Raw genomic sequence first — 24783 nt, 5'->3', positions numbered from 1 at the left:
AAATATATACCATACTGAGAGTTGTATATAGCGGGAATGTTATTTTATTAGTCCTTAAAGGCAAAACTTAAGAAATGACTTATAAATTTTTTTTTAGATAAGATTGTTTCGCGATACAGCTGTGATAAATCTTAGGAACTTCTAAAGTTATAACTTAGGCATATCTTAAGATAACTTAGGAAACGTTTTTGAAACAGGCATGTCAAGCATTCAGTCAGATCTATTACGACGTCCATATTACCATATAAGAGAATGAAATTTTGTTTTGTATATAAAGTGGTTATTACAAATATGCGTGTTACAAAAATGTATGTTGAAATCTTCAAAAGCTATCGAATTATTTGCATACGTGTACTCGTACATATGAACATTGATCAACACTGATCAAGTGTATACCGGGACCCGGGATAGTCTTATTATAGCTCTTGCTTTGTCAAATCATTACTTTCATACCCCTTGCATTTAAGAAAAACAATGTTATAAAAAAAATAATAATCTGACATATAACAAGTATACATGTAGCGTGTGCAATTTATTTGGCTAGGGGCATGTACACACGTGGTTCGAAACTGTAGGGGGCTACAAATGCGGCCATAACTAGTATATTTTTGAGGTGTTATAAAAAACAAATAATACTCACAAAAGCTTATAAAATTGCCGTTCTATCGATACCTTATATGCCATGTTTCATCCACCAACAACGCCACGACATCGATGAGAAATACGTTTCTACACGGGCATTTTCTTCGAAAAGGATAGGAAGTTAATGAATTAAAATAATTAATTCTTTTAGTTAACGCATTATTTTTACCTCTTTATTTGTTGTATGCAATAAGTATAGACCTTACTAATAATGACTGTTTGGTTGTCACACCTGTGCATGTGTCGTGCGAGGTACAGCGGTAAGGTAAATTACCGAGAGTCGCGATGTGCGGGGTGATTCGGAATACCCTAAATGACGGTGGTCCATTGAATTTCTACTAGTAAATCAACCTGCCAAATCTAACATGGGCCCACATAATACGACTAAATTCGTTTCATGAATGAACTGGTTCTTAACAAATACATGTACAGTATACAATATCTTTTCTTTAGATCTGTTTGTTTATTATTTTCAACCACAATCTGCAGTACATGTATAGTTACACGAAATCCATGCACAACGGCGCTACACCTGTCAATCAAAATCTCTCGATATTGTGAACTCAGTCTGGTGTTACGGCAGCATTTCCGAAGTGATTCAAAATTCTATCGGCTAATTCTAATTTTTCGCGTTGAATAATAATATTTTGGAACAAAGTTGGAATTAAGGCTGGAGCTGCATGCTGTGAATTTATCACACCTGCAGTCTTCCCTTCTTACATGTATATGAAGCATCTGTTGAGTAATGAATCAGAGAGCATAATATGCGGAACAAGTTTGATTGAGATTTTTACTTTTCCTTTAAGATAAAATGATTAATAACATAATTTATGCATCTAATAGATACATATAAATGTACATGTATAGCTTTTTAAAAACAAGAATCTGTAATTGAAAATGTGAATTAAAGTGAAGAGTTTAGGTAATAGTTCTTAACCAAAATTTAATGAAAGTTCATTCCTTCCTAGTCTCTATATAACTTTTAATTACGGCCGTGCCCTCTCCCCTTCAAAAGATGTCTAATACATGCTTTTAAATTCTGTTTATGTATCAAGAAATTTCCACAGGTACTTGTGGACAGGATCCCCCCCCCCCCCCCCCCACGATCACTGGGAAGAACTCAAAGAAAGAAGACTCTTGAGGAAAAGATATTTTGATTCGACTTATAGACTGAAATAAACCGATATTCTCTTTTTGCCACTCTTTCCTGGTGCCCTGGGACTCTGAATGTAGGATCAGTATTTTTCTCACAGGTCCGTTGTACGGATTGTACGGGGGGGGGGGGGGGCAGACCTTCTGAAAATAGTCTTTTGTTGTAGTTTTAATATGTAAATTTTGATTTAGTTGCTGCTTGCACCCTCCCCACTCTTTGTTTCTCTACGATCATACATAGGCGAATCCCAGCAAAAATGTAATGACCCCCCCCCTTCCAACACACACTTTTTTTTAAATGTGTATTGCGATAGGACTTAAAATTGGAAAACATTTTCTGTATATCTCTACATCGAAAAATATAAAACAAATATTTTTTTTTATATTTCCTTTTTAAAACAACATAGGTAATTATGCATAGCTAATTAAATACTGAATTAAATATTTATCTTTGCAGACAATATGCTCTGGGTTATAGAACATGATGTGAAAGCGTATCGTTATGCACCTTGTAATCCGTTGGATTTTCAGATTTAAGGCCAATGCGAAAACCCAAAGACGCCGACATTTTATTATGCTACTGTAATCGAAGATCCGGGGGGCATACAGTTTTTGTCCTGTCCACCTGTCTATTTGTCTGTTAGACTGTGTTAGCCTCTTTGTGCGCAAAAACTTTAACTATGCCCATAAAATTTGATTGGTTGGAACTACTGTGTATTCCTAGTAACAAGGACTTCCTTCAGGTACCAACATATTTGACCTCTTGACCTTGAACTTGGAGTTTGATCCTCTTTCGCAAAATTTTACCAAACTATAACCTTGGCCAAAACTTTTGAACAGTTGGTGCTATGGCTTTTATACTTCACATCTGTATCCCTTGTGATAAGTCTCCTCCTTGGGTATAAATATGTTTGACCATTTGACCTTGACCTTGGAGTTTGACCAACTTTTAAACAACTTTAGCCTTGACAATAACTTTTGAATGACTAGTACTAGGGCTTTTATATTACATAGATAATTTTCTTGTGACAAGGCCTGTCATTGTATACCTTTAATTTTGACCATTTTACCTTGACCTTTGATTATGTCCTACTTTTGAAAAACTTTAACCTTGGTTTTAACTTTTGAACAGTTGGTGCTAAGGCTTTTTTAATACCACATGTGTATTCCTTGTAACAATTAAGACCTTCCCTCAAGTACAAACAATTATGTTCCCTTGACCTTGGAGTTTGACCTTTTAAAGAAATTAACCCTTGGCCATAACTTTTAAACTGTTGCTGCTGTGGCTTTCATACAAGTATATATTTCACAGTATATTCTTTGTTCAAGACCTTTATTTGGGTAATAACATTTTTTTTTTATCTTTTGATCTTGACCATGGAGTTTGACTTGCATTTGAGAAACTTTTAACTTTTGCCATAAGATGCCATATGGGGGCATCAGTGTTTCAAAAATCACATGTTGTTCAGTATCCAAATTGGGCATAAAACATTTACAATGATCCTTTAAAGCAGTGAGTTGAACCTAATAAATTACGACTATAGAAATTATAATTTATTTCGATGTATGGTCTAAAAAAAACGTTTATTATACCTCTGTGAAAACTAGCTTACAAGTGAAAAATCACTAGTAAAATAGAATTTGATTGGCCGAGAAAGTCACGTGTCCATCATGTTTGCCCTGCAACAAAACGTCGTGTTTCACGATTGTGACGTCACAATTAAACGAGTGAGGAGTTAGATTGTTTATAGCGACGCTGCTAACTTCGTTCGCGCGGTAACAACAACTTAAAATTCACCCCAAAAAATCACCTTAATTAATGGAATTGCATACAGATATTAGATTAAACGTTCTTTATTAAAATGTTTGCACTTTTCAAAATTCGTTTATGGAAATACAGCTAACATACGTCATGAGACGTCACAGTCTAGACGTTCCAAATGTCTCGTGCTGTTTGAAGAGGCGGATCTTAAAATTAAGTGAACAATGCACTCGCCCAACGGTCGCACCGTCAGCATATTATCGTTGATTGATTGTGTCGATTTAAATGTGTAAAAATATAATGGTGTTTGAATGTTACTGGTGTGATCACACAAACTTGTCACGTAGGATTTTTTTTTTAATGAAACGAGGCTATTGGTGTACCTGTAACTTACATCTCTTTCATATCGTTCTCATCAAATGCATGTTTGCTTTATTCATTGGATCTCCTTTGTAATTCCTGCATTTTGGTTAATTCGGTATTATAAACAATTTATTGCATAATAGTGAGGGAGACATAAAGATTTCTTCGCAAATGAAAAATCATATTTCTCTCGGGCGTTGCCTTCGGGGAGTATGATTTTTCATGGGCGAAGAAATCTTCAAGTTGCCCTCGGGGAATATGATTTTTTATGGGCGAAGAAATCTTCATGTCTCCCTCACTATCATGCAATAAATGCAAACTGTGAACTTGTCAACTGCGAAACACACAAAAGGGTATCGCTGATATCATACAGAGTGTATCATTGCCTTGATCAGGCCCATAGGAAGCAAATTCAGGGTTTTTTTTGGGGGGGGGGGCACAGCCATACATTTTCAGTTGACAGTTGAGGGGGCACTACTACCATAAATTTCCTGACAAGCAAAAAAAGGTCACCAACTACCAAAAATTCTTTGACAAGCAAAAAAAAAAAAAAAAAGGTTATCAGACGTTTCTATTGAGGTGGCACAAGCTATAGTACCTATGTCTACTATAGTAATCTATATATCGGCAAAATTATTGGGGGGCACGCCCCCCCCCCCTCCCTCGGTTCCTACGGCTATGTTGATTAAATTTAGGGTCACTAAGGAAAGAATGTTTTGACTGGATGAATGGTCTGAAAGAACATGTGTTAACTTGTCGAGTCGGTAACACATAGATGGGGTTTGCTTATAACCAGAATGTGTCATGGTTTGATGCAAGGTCATTTGAACGAGTTCAAGGTCATCAACGGAGAAACAACATTCCTTAACTGTCTTTCTACTGGTGAGACATTGCAAGTTGATACCCCTTACAAGATTGCTTATAACCTTAGAATGTGGCATGACCTTGACTCAAGGTCACTTCTTCCTGTTCGCAGCTCCAACGGAAGACCTACTCGTTGCTTTGCAACGAGCTCTGCTCTAGTTTTATCTTGTATTTATTACGAATAAAGTCTATTAACTGCTAGACTACATTATTACATATTGTCGACAAACGCTGCAGTTGTTACTAAAAATAGAAATTTAGTTTAACATACATGTGATATGTACCGGCTGTACGCAAAATGTACAGTTTTTCGAGCCCATTCATCGTGTACCGGCGCGACACCAAAATTCACGGAATATGAAAATTTGTACAGTACTTTGAATTTCTCGCTAAATGCCGCCATTTTCCTCTCATTCTCGCTCGCGAGAAACTGGAAAACGTCACCTGTGTTTGACACTTAACCTTCTGATAATTGTGTAGTGTACACAAATCATCGCGTGCGAAGGTGTGAACTGCCAATTGGGATAATTATCTTGCTATAAATCCGTATCAAATACCCCTTTAGTAGCTTTATTTTTTAAGGGGTACTTAATTACTGTTAATGTTTCGTATACGTAACTTGATTGAAAAAAATTAAGCCAACTTCTAAAGTTGATATACATGATTTAATATACGTGAATCTGACCCAGATCTTCGTAGGTATAAAATATACGATGTTTATTACAATTGTAACCGGAATTCGCTACATGGCATTAATGCAATTTAGGAAATTCCACAATACCAGTGTAACGAAAATGACCGTATAAAAATAACTCTTAAATATCGCACACTTTCCTTATCAATAATAGTACTTCGAGTTTTGTACCAACTTCTTATTAACCAATTAATAAACCTTTTGTATCTCAAATAGTCACGAAAGTGACTTACTAATCCAAGAATTTTAATAACAAGAGTTTGCAAATTAACAAGCATTTATTATGGCAACAATTGTGTTTAATTAACAGCACAAAAATATTTACATTTATATATTTACAACGAAAACTGATGTACTAACGACCTTCCTATATACTTATGGGCCTCAATAAAAAATAGTGCCTACCTAACAGATGTACGAAGTCCAGAGCCCGTCCTACCCAATACTAAGTCCGAAGAGAAGTGACCCACCCCTGCACGAAAAATCTACTATGCCTAACCTAACCGGTTCACCAAAAATAGAAATAAGGAACTGGAAATTAACAATAAAATGAACGTATCAATAAGGAAAACAAAAAGGACAACTTCAACGAATGAACGAGACAGGGACCGGGATCCACCCCTCTAATCAAAAAGTGAGCTAGTACGAACCTTTGAGAAGGTTCCAGACCAACTGAAGTATAAGATAAATAGTGGACTTTAAATACACCGCGATATGGAGGTGTGTCTCTCTTATCCAGTCAACAACTGAATTCTATGTATAACTCAGACAAGGACATTTCCCAAGTCATACTGTAAAACAAGAGAGTTTCCGAATGTGAAATAAAAAAAATTAACCAATCAGAAAATTTGTTGCTGTTAACTCTAAGCTGAATCGACAATGTTTTTTGACACAGCACCGGGAGAAAGAGATCATGGTAAATATTGCTAAAAATAGGTACTGAAACTAGTAGGAATATATGGATGATACCAGACCACTTCTTTCCAAAAATAGAAGATACCAGAGTAGCCATTTCTTTCCAAAAATAGATTTGCAGTACTGCTGAAGGTCGGAGGATTCCCACTATTTACTATTGGGAATCATCCGTGGTGTACTATTCTTTATCACTGATTTTTTGGAATTCTAGGTCGGAGGATTCAGGTAGTCTTGATTGGAATTCTTGGTCGGAGGATTCAGGTAGTCTTGACGAACCTATTCATTACATTTTTGTCAAAGGTCCATACATTTAAAATTTAAACTCTTAATATTTTTGATTAATTTCATTATAAAGCATGTTTTAACATTATAATATTTCGGAATAATTATTTAAGAAGAAAAAAGATTTTTTTTTTACTATAAGGTCAGATGATATAAATACTGTATATGTCTGTGGTTATGGTCGAATATATGCAACTAATATTTGATCAAATTGAAAGTTTACTAAATGTAAATTTACATTCTTTGTTCATATTTGATTCACATTTTACTTTAAAAGCTTTAAATTTATGTGTCATAGTCCACTATATTCCTTTCAACAGAAAAATATCTCGGAACATGGTCAAACACTACCAAATATCCTATCCAAGTTATCTATTCACATTTGGTAAACTTTTAATTTGAGTGTTCCGTTTAACAGGACAATATTCCTGCACCACTGCTTCCACCACCACCAAACCTCCTCTTCTTGGGTGGGGAAGGGATCTCCTCCTCTGGTATAGACTCAACTTCTACGTCATCATCGTCTTCCAGCTATTTATTAAAACAGATATAATTATATTACTTTTCATAATATGCATCCTCATATATGTCACTAAACTATATAAATTATTATTGATTTAAAATCTATATTTTTTATTAATAATTACCCGAGGTGTAGGTGGATTGTCATCCATCTCAAGTTCTGCCTTCAGCCGATTTATTGCGTCAGCCATCGGTTTTCTTATCCCATTGAAAAGGATTTTAATCTCCTCGTCTCTAAGCGAGACGCATTTTCCTCTTCTGTTATCTATAAAATTTGTATTCATTTTATCATAAGATGTATTTTCAATTTCAAGTAATATCATAAAACAAACACATTAAATTTGGTGTTTCAATTAAATTAAATAGTGGTTTTTACTTACCAGCGATGTGGATATAGATATCCCCATTAAAAGGGGACAGAGTTACAGATTTGTTAACTTGAAATTCACTTTCATTAATTGCTCAGTTGTCTTATCCCTTAATGATCTCTGTTCGAAATTCATGGTTCAGGCTTCTTTGGAGAAGTGAGAAAAAATCCTAAACTGTTTAACTCTAAAAGGAGAAATGAATTCACCAACCGTTGAGAACTTACATAACAAGGACCAGAAAAAAACCAATTACAGTAGTAAGTGATTTCGAAATAGTAATGACATTCATAAACACACAAAAAACTAAAACCAATTAGAAACTTATATAAGAAAGGGAGAGAAAAATGCTACTTCATGATTTGGAAAACACTTATAACATAAATTCGAACAAATTAACTGAGATTTTGAACAAATTAACTGAGATTTTGAACAACATATAGTTGTTCTTCCCATAAACCTATAAGAAAAAACTCGTTGTTCTATTCATAATAATGATGAAAGAAAGAATAATAATAATAAAGAAAGAATGGTTGTTTGTGACATTTTATCTTATTAAACACTAACAAGAATATATCTGTATGGAAATCTGATCTCAATACATTATGCTCTCTCTCTCTCTCCCATTGAAAAACATTGTGATTCCTGTTGATTCTCAAGTGTGGATCCAGAATTTTAAGTTATAGGGGAGAGAGAGGGTGTTTGTGTGAGAGAGCTAGGGTGAGGGAGAGGGTGTGTGTGTGTGTGTGAAAGGGGGGGGGGTTACATTATTTATATTTATACCCCACGCAACAAGTTGCGTGAGGTATAATGTTTTTGACCCGTCCGTCAGTCAGTCAGTCAGTGTGTCAGTCAGTCAGTCCGTCAGTCCTGTTTTTTTGTTAGCGCAACTCCTCATAAACCGCTGCACAGAATTTCGTCAAACTTTGCAGATATTTAGGACACAATGTATAGATGTGCATATTACCAGGAAATTCCGATTCCTTTATTTTTTCTCGGAATTTCGGCACTTTTCAACTTAGATTTTTGGCCATATCTTGAATATGGAGATGAACAGTTTGTCAGCGCAACTCCTCATAAACCAATGCACAGAATTTCGTCAAACTTTGCAGATATTTAGGACACAATGTATAGATGTGCATATTACCAGGAAATTCCGATTCCTTTATATTTTCTTGGAATTTCGGCACTTTTCAACTTAGATTTTTGGCCATATCTTGAATATAGAGATGAACAGTTTGTCAGCACAACTCCTCTTAAACCGCTGCACAGAATTTGGTCAAACTTTGCAGATATTTAGTACACAGTGTGTAGATGTGCATATTACCAGGAATTTCCGATTCCATTATTTTTGCCTTAAGAGTTTTGCCTTTTATTGAAGAAACTTTCCAGCTAGGTAATAAGAAACTCCACTGGAATCAGCTTTTTATAATGAAATTCTATGTGAAATATTTTATGACCTTGAAAGACCCTTATTGATTTTGAGATCAAAATATTAATGGTTTAACACAAACACACACTCACACACACACCATCTTCGATAGTTCTCTCCCCCCTTCAAATTGGTGTGCTTTGCCTTAAATAATTTCATAAGTACAGTATATAAACAGATTCATATGACTACATCATAATTTTGTTTCCATCAATTATTTAAATGTGTAAACTGTCATGTGTTGGACATGGACTTATACTCATTAACAAATCGAAATCACTGAGGAATTTAAATAACAGTTTGTCAGCATAATTCCGACACTGAATTTCCTGAAACTTTGTAGGTATTTCAGAATAATGTATAGATTTGTATATTACCAAGAAATTTTGATTCCATTATTTATCTAGAAACTTCAGCCCAGTTAAATTTGTAACATACAAAGATTTGAATGTCCTTATATGCAAGAAGTTTTGATGTGATGATTTTTTGCAAGTAATGCCCCTTTTTTGAATTATACTGTGTATTTAAAATGCACTGTGCCATTCATTACGTGTTGCATTGTCGAGTTTTGGGGAAGCGTGGGGTATGTGAGCTTGCTCACTTTTTCTTTCATTTTGATATGTCAAAAACTTGAATTATTTAATTTTACACTTTTCTAAATAATTTGTCATTCCTGGTAGCAGAATATGATATTAAACGATTTTAATTTATGTTGGTATTTCACTGACTCATTAATTAAATTCAGGCTGTGCTTTGTGAAGCGAAATTAACATTTTGTTTGTCTTGTGAGTATACATTTATGTAAATTACCATACTTAAAAAAAACTAGAGGTACTGTGAGCAATGAGCTCACTAAATAATACCCCCCACACCTCCCATACGAATATAATGGTAGTATCCATGTTTTGCTCTGGAAAATCCAAAATATATGTCAGATCAAAGAGAAAAATTACTAGGTGCACAATGGCAATATGTAATAAAGATTCTGTGAAAGTTTCATTAAATTTCCTTCAGTGGTATGAGAGGAGTTGCGGATAAGAGATGGGTATCCCAAAGCCTAACAGACGGACGGACGTACAGACGGATGGATTGACATATCGATTACTATATAACTTCCCACTTTTCAAGCGGGGGGTGGGGTATAAAAACAACATGAAATTACCAATTTATCAATACTTGTAAACAATTCAATGCGAATCAATTTGAGTATGCATTGTTTAGTTGAACAGTTTGTTTACCTATCCCATAATGCATTGCGTATTCCCGCTTTCATGATGGCAGGACTTTGCAAAGCACTCTGCATATTGGCTGTGTTTCTCGTTACAGACTGTAGTTCTACACTCTTGGGAAACATTTATTCCCTTAGTTCAGTGTGCACGAACGGTAGGTGCAAATGGGTTGGCAGTGGGAGCTATATGGGTTGCCTACCAGATGATCAAATCGAAATAACATTCGATCGCTTCTTCATGACAGGACACTTGAATTTGGCATATACGAGAGTTGAAAGATGTCATATTCTTTATGCGGATTTTGACTGCAAAGACGTTGGAGAAGTTATTACACGGTCACCGAGTGTGGATCTGGCAGTTTTCATTGGACGGAAATATTGTGTAGTAAAATGATTACACGTCATCATAAGTGGTATAATGGTGTGCGTTGTTCCACATGATCCACAATTATTGAGCACTAAATAAACTAGAGAAAAATTAATTTTTGTGATTTTCTGATTGATTTATTGGTCATTACATATCATTTATTATGTGTCACGAAATCATTTATTTCGATCGGGCATGGTCTTCATGAAATAAAATTATATGTGATAACTGGGGGGGGGGGGGGGGTTACAACTGTTACATCTGTGTTTGTGTGGATACAGGTGGTGCAGTGTTTAAATCTGAAAGTTTTTATTTTGCTTGAAGTCTGTTGAGTGTTTAAATATATAGTTACTCGATTGGGAAAAATAATATCTAGAAGTCCTGGAAGATGTTTTTTTTTTATTTGGAATGGATCCGGTAAGTAAAATAAGTTAGGAACAAAACTCCTGTTTATTACTCTCTTAAAGGTTAAAATTTTATAGATACACTCAAAATAGTAATACATACCTTGATGATATATGATTTACTAATAATTTAAAAAAAAAAATAATGATGAATTTAAAAAAACCCTGATGTTAAGAGGACAGTTTAGTGTGAGAAGAATCAAGTGTTTTAGATTTAATTGTTTAAGAATCCTGAGAATTTAACCCTCAGATTATGTAACAATAATACATGTAATCAGTATTAATTTTTTCATATTTTTATAAATGATAAATGGTTTTCAATTTGAAAAGGTTATGGACAAGGACGCCACCACCACTTCCTCCACTTGGTCAGCCGATTCCTCCAAGCCTAGACAGGACTCAAGCTCTCCACCTCAAATGTCACCCTCTGAGAAAATCATCATTGAACCATGCACTTCATCCTATTCTCAAATCATCATCAGTAAGAATTCATCTATATTCATTCCATTGATCAGCATCATAAGCATCCTTTCTTTCATTGTGATCATGTTAATAATATCAGTTATTCTATTTTGTTTTTATCATAAAAAGAAAATATCTCAAATTCACTCTAACATTATCAGACCATCCAATCATTCATTTTCAAGCTTTTCATCAGATACCTTTGATCGATCTGGAACTCAAAGTAACTTGTATGAAGATGTTTCAGAGATGGATACATCTTTCTAAATTATATCTCTTGTAGCTTTCAGTCATTGGATTTGTCATTTCAATTGTTTCATGAGTGGTCATTATGACACCACATATTAAAAGACTAATGAGAAGAAGATTTAGTCAGCAATATCGTCCAGCCTTTTCAGAAAGAGTTCAAATATTGTCGCAAGCAGTTGAATCATCAGTTTAATTTTATTACTTACAGTGTACTTTATTCCATTTTAGGTTTTCTTTTGGCAACAATAGCTTATTTTTTAAAAAGACATGCTGACCAAATCGAAGAAATTATTGTAAATATATATAGAAATCTTCTTCAAATAATTACTCAATGGTGTCAACAAAATGCTGTTCAACCTGCAAATCAAAGACCGAGACGACGACGAAGAGCTCCAGAACGATTTGGATTTTAAAAGTCAAAATTCTGATAAATATCATCTATTTCATATTCACAAAATCATGACATGTTTTTTCATGACAAGCCATTTGGAGTAATTTGTTATTTTTCTTACATGATTACTCATACTGAATGTTGTTATTTTATTACCATTTTATCTACATGTGGCTCACTATTTTGTACATTCTTTAAATAATCAAGACATTGATGATAAGAAATCCAGTTTTTACAAGCTTAAATCTAGTTCATGTATCAGGAGTTTCGTAAACAAACACTGAACCTTAGCTTTACATTCCAACCCTAATTTTGCATGGTGCCAACTTCGATATTTTAACTTTTTATGTGTTTTTTTTTTTTCATGTGAACATATGTATTAAAATGTTGTGTTTTGATGCTTACAGTATTATATGCAAATTATTCATAAACTGTGTCTTGTGAACTTGTCAATGAAGGAAACTCATTTTATATGTTTAAAATACACAAATTTTTCTTTCTTAAAATAAAAATTGATTAAAATGCAGATTCATCAGTATTATTGTCATATTTTTAAAGTGTTTCTTATATTTTTATTGAAAATTGTGGTACTTTTTGTCTAATTCAACAATCTTAGATGCATTTTTTTTGACAAGTTTTGTCAATTAAGTTTCAATATTATAAAAGTTGTTCTTTAAAGTCAAATATATTAGTAGTATTTGATATTAGTTGTAATCTAGTCCCTTTTTTTTTAAGAACCATGTTAGTGTTGTTTTATTTGACTTGCTATAAAAGGAAATACTTTGCAATTGGTGCTTAAAATTGTATTGCTTATCAGGTACATGTGTACTGTATATTATGGTATAATTGTTTGTCAGTTCCACTAATCAGGTAGCATTTTTATTTATTTTATTTGTAAAGTGTTTCCTACATATTTATTGGAAAATTGTGATAATTTTTGTCCATTTGAACAATCTCAGGTGCATTATTTTTTATGACAAGTCTTGCCAGTCAGGTTTCAATATTATAAATGTTGTTATTTGAATTCAAATATATTGGTAGTATTCGATATTAGTTGTAATCTATTCCTTCCATTTCTTAAAACCATTTGTGTGTGTAGACCAACTGTATTAATTTGAAAATTGAAGACTTTGACACTATGGTATAATCACTTGTAAATTTCACTTATTAAAGATGATTTTCTTCTTATTTTATCTTTAAAGTGTTACCTCTATATTTATTGAAAATTGTTATGATTTTTGTCAATTTCAACAATCTCAGGTGAATTTTATTACAAGTCTTGCCAATCAAGTTTTAGTATTATAGATGCTGTTTAATGTTTGATATTAGTAGTAATTTAGTGTTTTCATTTTTTTTAAAAAAAAAAAAACTTTTTGTGTGTGTGTAGACCATCTGTAATAATTTGAAAATTGAGAACTTTGACTTGCTATGAAAATACTTTGCAATTGTTGCTTTGAAGATTTACTTACCAGGTACATGTTTATTGTATAATGATTAAAGATGCATTTTTTCATTCTTAATTTTCAAAGTGTTACTTGTATATTCATTCAAAATTGTGATACTTTTTAGTCAATTTCAACAATCTCAGGTACATTTTTCTTACAAGTCTTGTTTCAGTATTATAAATGTAGTTGTTTAAAGTAAAATTTGATGTTTACAGCAATTTCGCTTTGTTTGTTTGTTTGTTTGTTTTTACCTCTTGTATGTGTAGACCATATGTATTACTGGTTAATTTGAAAATTGTAAAATCTATGAAACTAAACTTTGAATTGCTTAATTTAAAAAAAACTATGCAATTGATGCTTCAAAATTTGTTTTTCTGTATTTTTTGTTTAATGTGTCAGAAAAGAAATTGCCTCTCCCTGTATGTCAATGTATACCAAATTCTTGATGGGCATTTATATAATAGTAATTCCTAGTACTTTATATTTCTTATGTTTTATTGTATGTAAGTGTAATTTTGTATTCATTCCAGTTATGAAAGACATTTTTTATTTGTTCAGCGTTTCTGATATATTTATCAAAATTTGTGATACTTTTTTGCCAATTTTAACAATTTTGTCTACATTTTTAAAAAAGTTAATACATATCTCAGCTTTATATAGTAAAATAAAGATTTTTACAGTAAGTATTGGTCTTTGTAAACAACAACCAGTGAGCTTTGCGAGCGTAGCGAGCGAAGCGACAGGAATGCAACGCGTTTTTGGCGAATTCTGCTCTGGCGCTTTATTTAATAAAACTAACAACAACACGCGGTATAAATCATGTCAGTCGATGTTTCTAACCTGATTTTTGGTCGGACTACCCTCTCGATTGCCCTATTAGACGCTTAAATCCAACGTTAACGACATCTCGAAAAGAATCAGTCGCCATGAGGGTCTGCGTGACGTCACGTCATTCGCTCCTGAAGCATTTCGTGTTGAATTTTATATGTAAATTATTTAGAAATATATATAACGTCTAATCTATTAAATTTAAATTTTGCAAATTTGTTGAAAAAGTCAAATTATTGATTAGTGGGAAAAAGCTTTTAAGGTATGTCACTCGTGAAATTTCTTATATCAAGGATTTTTTTAGAAGTATATTTTGGATAAGTACTCATATAGTATGACTCAAAATCGCAGAGAAAACAGGGGGTCAGTGTGCATCTGACTGAGCTACGGTACAATTAAGCTGACCTTTTTGCACTTAAATTTTAACTCTTTGGTTAATCACTTTAACCCTTATCATATTTTATCAGATGTAACCATGGCAATAAATATAATCTTATTTTACGTAAAATAGTTTGAATAATATTTATCATTGAACAAATCTTGCAAATTTATGCGCGTAAATTATTGTGTGACCTTTTTGCACTAAAAAAGTAACATATTTGGGGTATTAAAAATCTAAATAGGCAATAAAATATTTTCTTGTATCAAACCTTTTACGACTTAAGTGCTGATCAGTCACAAGTATCGAGTAGTTTTAAATAATGAAAGAAAAAGTTGGGGTCAGTGATGTAAATTTTGAAATATTGGTCAAAATATGCGATTTTCAGGCCAAAAACGGGGTAAATTTTATCTTGACTTCTTTAATATATCTTCATTTCTCGGCAAAATTTGTTGAGGGAAGGTGTAAAATTTGTTATAAAAATATAAATTAAGACCTATATTTAATATTCCTAGCATATCATAACGGAAAATATTCTCTGAGTAAAAGTATGTGAGGCTAAAGTTTCAAGATATTAAATTTAATAAACGTGCAGGTTTGCAGAATTTTCTGCTAAATATCCTTCTACCGCAAGAAATAGTCCCTCATAAATCTTGGTTCTTTATGAATTTTTGAGCAGTTTTTTCATTGAATGTTGAACAATTTACATTGTTTCATTTAAATATGTTAGGAAAATTGAATTTTAATATATAGTTTTGAAGTAAGAGGTTCTGCCTGAACTTTTCTAAAAAGCTGACGAGTGACATACCTTAAATGACAGAAAAGTCCAAACACGACATTAAACCTTGAAATTATCTCCCTTTATTTTTAAAAGTTGTTTTAAGTCAAATAAACTTTTACGTTCATTTAAACATCAATAGTCACTAACGTATTACTTTAAAAAAATAACAGACGTAAAATTTCATAGATTATACGTTAAATATATTTTTTTAAATAACTTTCTTAAACAATCAACTCGAAATGCTTCAGGAGCGAATGGCGTGACGTCACACAGACCCTCATGGCGACTGATTCTTTTCGAGATGTCGTTAACGTTGGATTTAAGCGTCTAGTACGGCAATTGAGAGGGTAGTCGGACCAGAAATCAGGTTAGAAACATCGACTGACATGAATTATACCGCGTGTTGTTGTTAGTTTTATTAAATAAAGCGCCAGAGCAGAATTCGCCAAAAACGCGTTGCATTCCTGTCGCTTCGCTCGCTACGCTCGCGAAGCTCACTGGTTGTTGTTTACGTTGTTTTATGGATAAAACTGCCGACTCCTGTGATAACAGTATTGAGACAAATGATCTATGGAAAGCTTACACGTTGTTTAAATATTGTTCTTATCGTTCTTATATTTTGTTTAGAAGTAGGATTAAAATTGTAAACTTGTTGCTGCAGTTGTTACTAAAAATAGAAATTCTGCAAACTTCTTTACAAATGCCTTTTGTTTTAAACAAGTGTCTGACTTTGTCGGGAAGACTTTGATTTTTGTTTATTTGGTGTTTCATGTCCCTTCGAGAATTTTTCATTCACATTAAGACACCACCTTTTGCTGATGGAGGGTTTAAAATTTAGACTTGTACTTGGCACTTAAAGCAATTAAGCAGTGACGATTTTTTTTTCGTGCCAGCACCTACTGCGATACGGGACCTCGGTTTATACGGTCTCATCCGCAGTACCGGTCTCCACGTCCCGTACTGGGATTCGAACCCGCGACGTCTTAGTGTGTGTTTCAGTAATCCGATTGTACTTTTCATTAGTTGTATGCCAACATGTATTGAATTAATGTGAATAAAAAATTCTGAAGAGGGACGTTTAACAACAACAAAAAATACAAAATATTGCATGTATACTTTTTTCAATTCAGACAGAAAAGTACAACGCGATGAATATGTTTCTCATAGTGGAAAACAACTGAAAATTAAAATAATATTACTTATTTATAATTTATTTTGACTGTTGCTTATATTTATTTCAACATTCAGAATACAACACCAATATTAACATAAAACACTCAATACAGTGTCCGGTCTTCTTAGATCCCAATTTGCAAAAAAATTCGAAAAAAACATTCCTATTTCATTTGTTCTTTTAAAAAAAACATCAATCACTTCTGTCAGTTCAGGGCATGACTTCCTGCACTCTTCCCTTCTTTATAGCTGTCTTGCGGCGTCCTGGTGAGAAAGGTTCCAATTTCCCGCAATCGGCTACAAAGGACATCACTGCTTACATCGAAAGGGACAAGTAGTTCACGTTCGATGAGTAAATCCCCTAATCTTGACAAACTCAGAATATCTCGGGCATCGATGTGTGCAAATATCTACTTTAAGGACACCACATATTCGAATCTGCCACTCATTGTTCTTATATTGTGCACGTTGTCTTTGCAGGTAAATATATACTTTGCTGCCTCTCTTTCAAAGCGCTTCAAAGTCCTTAGGTGGACTAGTCCACAATTTATTACTGCTCCGGAAACTTGATGGAGATTGATCTTTGGTGTTATATGTGGCGTGTCTCCATACATCTGTATGAAATGTATGGAGAGATCCTCTGCTATCACTTTAACAAGTGCAGGCATACGTCCCTCTAAGTTGTATTGAAAATTAGTTGCTTTTCTAAAAAAAAAGACAGGTCGATAAAATATCTCTCTCACCAATCAGTTACTGCATTCCCTGCCTCGACCAAAGCAGACTTATCCGGGTCCTTCGGATGAGCTAGACCTTAAAAATCGAGGCCCCGAGTCACGGTAGGCGTTGGCACGATAAAGAACCCTCACTGCTCAATGACCCTAAGCGCTGAGTAAAGGTCTAAATCTGAGCCCATCATCGGTATATGGTGACGTCTCTATATCAGTAAAAAATTTTCATACAATCAAAGGATAGACAACTCGAAAGGATGACCCTCTCCCCTATCGGTCGCTGAACTTCCTGTCTTGACTACAATAACCCTAATTCTGAGGTTCCACTCAGACTGCAGGTATCATGCACAGTATGGTCTACATCAAATTTGGAATCGAATCGCATCACTTTTTCTATCGAGCTCACCAAACATGAAGACGTACAAATGGGTTTGGAAACCATCTGGTGTCCCACTTCAATGGACGCATTTCCTATTCTCAAGAGGTGACAAACGTGGTGCTTGAAGCTGGTCATCTACCCTTTGAAATATTTCTGACTGCAGGAAAATGTCATGGGAGGACAGATGACATACATTCCCATCCGGCAGCGGGAGTAAGCAGAGGTAACATTCCCAACCACACTCGTAAAATATTTGGAAACATTGGCTCTCCGCAGGGCTGTCAAGGAACTGGACCAGATCTAGATGCTTCTTCGTGATGGAAAATACTGGCTTCAGTGGCCAAAAACTTCCGGGAAGAACATTCAAGTACCGGACTTGCTGCACAGTTGTAACTGAGGACAAGCCCAGAACAATGCCATCCACATCAAGGTCCGGGTTATGTCTTCTGGGACATGTTGGTAGCTCGGACGATGATAGGTTCCGTCCGATAAAGAAATCCGGTCATCTTCTTATCCACCAAAAGCTTAGCGGAAGCTGCCCGTTACTGTGGGTCGTGTTCTGCAATGCTGTCATGCAGAAGGATTGTCTGTCCTCCTCATACGCAGGAACAACTGAATAAAGATAAAATAGTGCTTTCTGCAATGCTTTATAATGTATACTTTCTGATTCATAACATCAAAGAGTTGGATGTTGATTGAGATAAAATAGCTTCACGAGGAAGATTGATAGGCCACAATAATCATTTTTTTCGGCTCTTCCTAATGAGATATTGATAATTTCAAATTGTACAAAATATTTTGAATTTTCAGTTGAAATATTTTTTCATGGCTTTCATTTATTTTGAAAGCAATTATTTTCTTTCCTAATAACACTAAAATGAATGGTTAAAGTAAGAAATTGATTTAAATATACATGCAGGGGATGCTCACTCCTCCATGGTACCTGATCCCATCTCTGATTTTTTAGAGGTCCGTGTTTGCTCTGCTCCTATTTTGTATTGTTTAATGGACTTTTGCGCTTGAATACTGTTCGTTATATCCATATATTTCATGCAGTATACACCCCCCCCCCCCACTTATGCACTGCCTCGAACCTGCACGATTAAAAAAAAAATTAATAATAAAACAATCTAACGCAAAGTCTACCTTCCTTTTATGCATCATAATCTATATCATTCATACTTTACCAGTAAATATGAAAATGTATACAATGATGGGGGTCTTGGTGGCTTTGTTCAATTCCGAGACGAACTTCCTCTGATGTCCGCGCCCAAGAGAAATTAATTGTAGGTCATCATCATTATCACGATGCAGTTTAATTATGTACAAATAAGAAAAAGGTTAGGCAAATTTAACTCAGACTGAAAACAACATGATGGATAAAAAAAATCATATACCATTGATGAAAAAGCACAGTTTTATTCTGATGTTTAAGAAATCGCTGTTTTGTTTGTTGGGTACTCCACTCCAGGACGTCAACTACAATTGAAAATGACAGTCGCCCGCGTGGCGCAGTCATTTTAGCGTCTGCTCTAGATTCGCGAAGTAAGGAGTTGATCCTTACATCGCGGGTTCGAATCCCACTGCGGGACGTGGAGACCGGTCCTTCGGATGAGACCGTATAAACCGAGGTCCCATGTCGCAGTAAAACTGGCACGAAAAAGATTTCTGACTGCTCGGAGGCCGAAAGTGCCGAGTATAGGACAAAATTTGCAGCTCTCCACTGGCAAGTCGTGGCATTTCCGACATTCATTCAAACAAACAGCTTACAGTAGTGATCCTATATACTCAGGTGACTGTAAACGCCCTTGGGCCTCTTACAACAAATTGCGAACTCTTCTCCGTACAAGCTATCCTTAAAAGTCAATGATATGTATGAGTAAATCGTACGTTATTTTATTCGATATTAACTTGCACAAGTTCATCGTGTATGACGTCAGCTACTAATGCATCGTTGAGTCAACGTATTGATATTCTGATAACAATTCAGATACAAATGATCTGATGAAAAGCTTAAGCGTTGTTGAGATATCGTTCGTTTATCTTTGGCGTGTGTTAATACGATTTTGTAAACTTGATGTGGCTGCAGTTGTTACTAAAAATAGAAATTCAGTCATCTTTACTCTCTGACACTGTCAGGAAAACTTTTTCTTTTCTTTTATATTAAGAGCTTAATGTTGCTGTAATTATACTATATTTATTGCATTTTTCTAATAATCCTTGTAATAATCCTTGCATTTATCCAAAAAATGAGTTTGTAAGGGTTTGCATTAATCAACTTACATACATGACAGTCAAATTGTATGCTTTTTAAACATGTTATACCTAAGCATGATAAGTAACTCATATTCTTACCAGGCGACTCCTTTGTCAAAGGCAGAGAGGCCTTGGGACCTGTAATTATACTATATTAAGTGAAGTTTTCTGATAATAAAATAAAAATATATTAAAGATTCTTAGAAGGTACAAAGATTACTTAGTGCTGTTTTGTGGACATCTTCATACACTTGTCATCCATTTCTAAGATTTAGTCCTTTTTATGCAATACATACTTAATAAGGGCTTGCATTAATCCACTTACATATGATATATGACATTGTAATTTGGATGCTTCTTAAACATGTTATACACAAGCATGAAAAGTAATTCAAAGTCTTCCCACGCAGGGGAGTCCTTGCAAGTTCCCGGCAGGGAGGCTTGGGGATCTGTAATTATACAAGTGCCCATTCACTTTTTTATAAATTAAAATATATAACAGATTAAATGAGTGGTACAAAGAGGACTAAGTGCCTTATTATCTTCATACATGTGTCGTCCATTTCGAAGATTTAGTCCTTCTTATGCAATACATATTTAATATGGGTTTGAATTATTATTAATAAACTTATATGTATGGCATTGTAAATTGTATGTATCTTAAACATGTTATACATAAGCATGGTAAGAAATTCATATTCTTACCAGGGGAGTCCTTGGAAGTTCCCGGCAGAGAGCCTTTGGGATCTGTAATTATACAAGTGCCCATTCACTTTTCTGATCATAAATTAACATATTTAACAGATTAAATGAGTTGTTTGTCTCAGAAGGTATCCAGACTACTTAGTGCCCTTTCATGGACATGTTCATACACATGTCATTTATTTGTAAGATTTAGTCCTTCTTATGCAATGCATAGTTAAGGGCTTGCATTAATAAAGTTACATTTATGGCATTGAAGATCGTATGCTCCTTAAACATGTTATACATAAGAATGATAAATTCATATTCTTACCAGGCAGCTCCTGTGTGGCCTTTTGCAAGGAACCTTTCAGATCTGTAATTATACTTAACTTAGTGCATTTTCTGATAATAAAATAAATACAATATTCAGTTGGCATTTCCTGAAAGTACAATATTCAATGAGTTGTTTCATTTGGAAAGATGGGATAGGGTGATTGTTAAAATGACTTTCCTCTCATTCTTTTACATAAATTTTTATGCTTGCATGTATCCAAAAATTAGTTAATCCTTTCAGAGCAAATACTGACTGCAAGAAGGGTAATTCAGGTTTAAAAACAGAAGAAAACAAAAGAGGCTTGACTTACCATCAAACTCTGATCTGTTAAAGGCCTTCAGTATAATCTCCTGCAACAGAGATGTATTTTGTAAGGTTCTGTATAGTGTTTCAGAAATACAAACTGTTAAGTAAAAATATGATTCCAAAACCAGGGGATCATCAGTTTAGGTACCAAAGTCTTCACCACCTCAAGATGATTCTACATGTGATGAGTGTCATCCTTCATGGCCCAGTGCATGGGGAGCAGCAGATTTTTCTATACCTAACCCTTCTTGTTTAAATATACATTTTACTGAGTTATTATAAGATTTGATGTTTTTTACTGCCTTATGTAAAAAACAAGAATACTATTTACAGGTTTTTGGATACTCAGAAATTATCTTGAAATTTAAAGAATACAGATGTCGTTGCTTATTCTCCTTTATTTAATTCTGAATTTTTGTAATCAAGCAAAATTTTCATCCCAAAAGCTGCATTCTTATATTTCTACCCCTCGGCGGGACCCTTGCTGACCTGTCAGTTTTCCAGTTTGCTATTATCTCCACTTGGAGGAGGACGTGGCCCTTCATTTGATCAAACTTGAATTCCCTTTAAGTAAGGATACTTTGTAACAAGTTTGGTTGAAATCGGCCCAGTGGTTCCTTAAAAGAAGATGAAACTGTGAAAAGTTAATGACGACAATGACAACGCCAACGTCAACAGACAAATTTTGATCAGAAAAGCTCACTTGAGCCTTCGGCTCAGGTGAGCTAATAAATAGTTCCAGCTCAATCTCTTACTATAAACGTACCCTGATTTGGTTGTTACCGAATCCTTCATACCCTGAAAGAAAAAGAATAGTTAATATAAACAGGTATCAGTAGTGCTATATTCTTTGTCCCTACAGTTTTAATAATAACCTATCTTGTGCTTCTGTTCACATTTCTTGACAAAAAGCAGTTGCCATTTCAACTACCAGGATTTAAAGGATCCTGCAGGGTTAATTTGTTGAGTTGCACGCAATAATATCACACCTCTTAAACAGATGTATTTATCACCCCTCAATCCCCCACCCCACCACCACCCTCATTACCCCAAAAATATTAATACAAATAAAAAAATTACTTCTTCAGAAATTGACTCTATTTACTAAATTTCCGTAGTTTTTACATTACTGATCTTTCAAATATTCTGCTATTTAGTGATTATTCAGTTCCATTTGTTCTATTGGATGTGTGAGGTATTTCATTGTTCATAATATACATTGGGAAACATATTCTTCTACTTAAACCATCTATATCAGTCCTTACCCAAAATCTGCCATCATTATTTTTAATTTGTCAAATATTTCTTAGATAAGATAGAAATTTTTATATACATTTCTTAAATTATTTTCATTAACCATCCTTTCCATTACACAGGATAAAGATTCATTCATTAAGTAATTTCCTACTGAATGTTAATTTCAATAAGAAACATTTCTCAGCATTAACCTATGACATCGAAGGACATTACCAACACATTAAAGTATTCTCTATTCATTAAGATGAATTACTTACACTACATATTTTCGCCCTAAGTTAGCAATTAAGGATTCAAGTGATATTGATTCTTAATATGAGCAATTCCATTTGTCTACAACAGGCCTATGAACGATAAAGCTCTACTAAACTAGCCCTGTACCTAGCCTTCGCCTAATGAACTAAACATATTCAACAGGAAATATGTATAACAGCTACTGGTTACAGCAATAAATTCAGACCAAGTACTAGTTATATATATAATTACATTGCAACTCCAATTTGATGAGTGATTTCTCTCATGATATGACACAGGGATTTCTTTGCATTCTGGAACAAGTAACCCAAGGGTAGCCCTCCTATGACTGTGACAAGTATAATTACAGGTATCCGGTATATATAGCCATTAAAAGTATGATATATAATAGTCAGGGAAAAAAAGACTGTTAAGAATACATTTCCCATATTGATAAATTAATCAAATATCAAACAACATACTTGCTTCTTTCTCAGGTTCTTAATTATATCACGTAGCCCCTCTAGATCTAAACCTGGAAGGACTACCCCAGCCTCTAGGCCCTCCTCCAGAAGAATCCAGAGGAAGGCCTTCTCCAACGAAAGGGTGGGATTACGTCCCTTTATCCATTGCTTGAGGCCAGGACTCCCTATGTATTTAAAAGAAAACAATAGGATGAATTCATTTGCAATTAATAATGATCCTGCAAGGAACTTTCACAGGATCATAACCTGTTTCTAGGTTACAAGCGTTGTCTAAACATTTCACTTCTTATAAGCTCCTATTTGTTAGCCAAACCAGCAATATAGATTCCTCACTGTATGCCATTACTGAATATGGCGGGATGACTCGTACATATCTTGAGATGTGTTACCGGGTATGAAGTGGCCTCTTGATTTTGAATTCCATTTTTTCAACACTCCACTTCAACTAACATTTCTCAGCCTTCAACTATAACATCAAAGGACATTGCAAATAAATTAAAGTATTCTCTATTCATTCAGATGAATAATGTAAACTACATATTTTGGCCCAAAGTTGGCATCTAAGGATTCTAGTGATATTAATTCTTAAAATGAGCAATTCCATCTGTTAAGAACAGGCCTTTGGACAATAAAGCTCTCCTGAACTAACCCTGTACCTAGCTTTCGGCTAATGAACTTAACATATTAAACAGAAAATATTTAAGAATACGTTTCCCATATTGATAAATTAATCAAATATCAAACAACAGACTTGCTTCTTTCTCATGTTCTTCACTCTGTCTTCAAGTCCCTCCAGATTTAAATCTGGAGGGACCACACCAGACTCCTGGCCTTCCTTCAGAAGGATCTGGAGGAAGGCCTTCTCCAAAGAGAGGGCGGGATTCCTTGCTTTTATCCAAGTCTTAAGGCCCGAACTCCCCATATATATAAAGGAAAACAATAGGATGAATTCATTTGGAAGTAGCAATGATAATGCAAGGAACTTTCAAAAGATTATAACCTGTTATTGGGTTACAGGGATTATCAAAACATTTCACGTGTAATATTTTAATCCACTCTTTGCACCTATTTTTAGCCAAACCAGCAATGTAGATTCCACACTTTATGCCATTACTGAATATGGCGGGATGATTCGTACATATTAGGAGAGAGATATGTTATGGACTCTTGATTTTGACTTTAGTTTTTTCAGCACTCCACTTCAACTAGCAATGATAAATTTTATTGCATACTGATGCTTCTGGCGGAATTACATGGCAATTATTTCCCCATACATGTTTCCTTATGTCATTCAATGGGTTCATTTGAAGATTTATTTCATTCATGATATACATAGAAGTATTTACAATGAACCAGGATTGAACCGCTGACAGAATACAAGAACATTATACTTCTATCCAGTATTAAGTTAGCATCTAAG

Source organism: Saccostrea echinata, unplaced genomic scaffold, assembly GCF_033153115.1.
Source record: "Saccostrea echinata isolate AGI-Se365-2 ecotype Australia unplaced genomic scaffold, CSIRO_AGI_Sech_v1 ptg000036l, whole genome shotgun sequence".
In the NCBI taxonomy this organism is placed as follows: domain Eukaryota; kingdom Metazoa; phylum Mollusca; class Bivalvia; order Ostreida; family Ostreidae; genus Saccostrea; species Saccostrea echinata.
Note: the sequence above shows the minus strand (reverse complement) of the source record.